Source organism: Brassica oleracea, chromosome C1, assembly GCF_000695525.1.
Source record: "Brassica oleracea var. oleracea cultivar TO1000 chromosome C1, BOL, whole genome shotgun sequence".
NCBI classification, from domain to species: Eukaryota; Viridiplantae; Streptophyta; class Magnoliopsida; order Brassicales; family Brassicaceae; genus Brassica; species Brassica oleracea.
This window is the reverse complement of record NC_027748.1, coordinates 24,531,704-24,532,058: the sequence shown is the minus strand read 5'-3', so window position 1 is coordinate 24,532,058 and position 355 is coordinate 24,531,704.

Here is a 355-nt window from a genome sequence, read left to right as displayed (position 1 = left end):
CATATAACCTACCTATACTTTAGTTTGAAATGATTATCTTCAAGTTTTATATAGTCAACTTACATCATGCATCGATCGATGTACAATATTCAAACCACCTATAGTTTTTGTTTTCTTTATAGGATGTATCAACCAACCAATCATCCCATTGATTATCTAAGCTTTATAAAAAAACACATCAATAAATACAAACTCAAAATCCAATATCTTCTATTAATCAAAACATAATAGCTTCAATGTCGTATCTTTAATGTACCTATTAAATATAGAAACTGTAACCATAATTACACTAATTATAAGAATAGATTTGATTCCAACCAATTGATCTATTACTTCGGTAATTGATTTGCTTGCA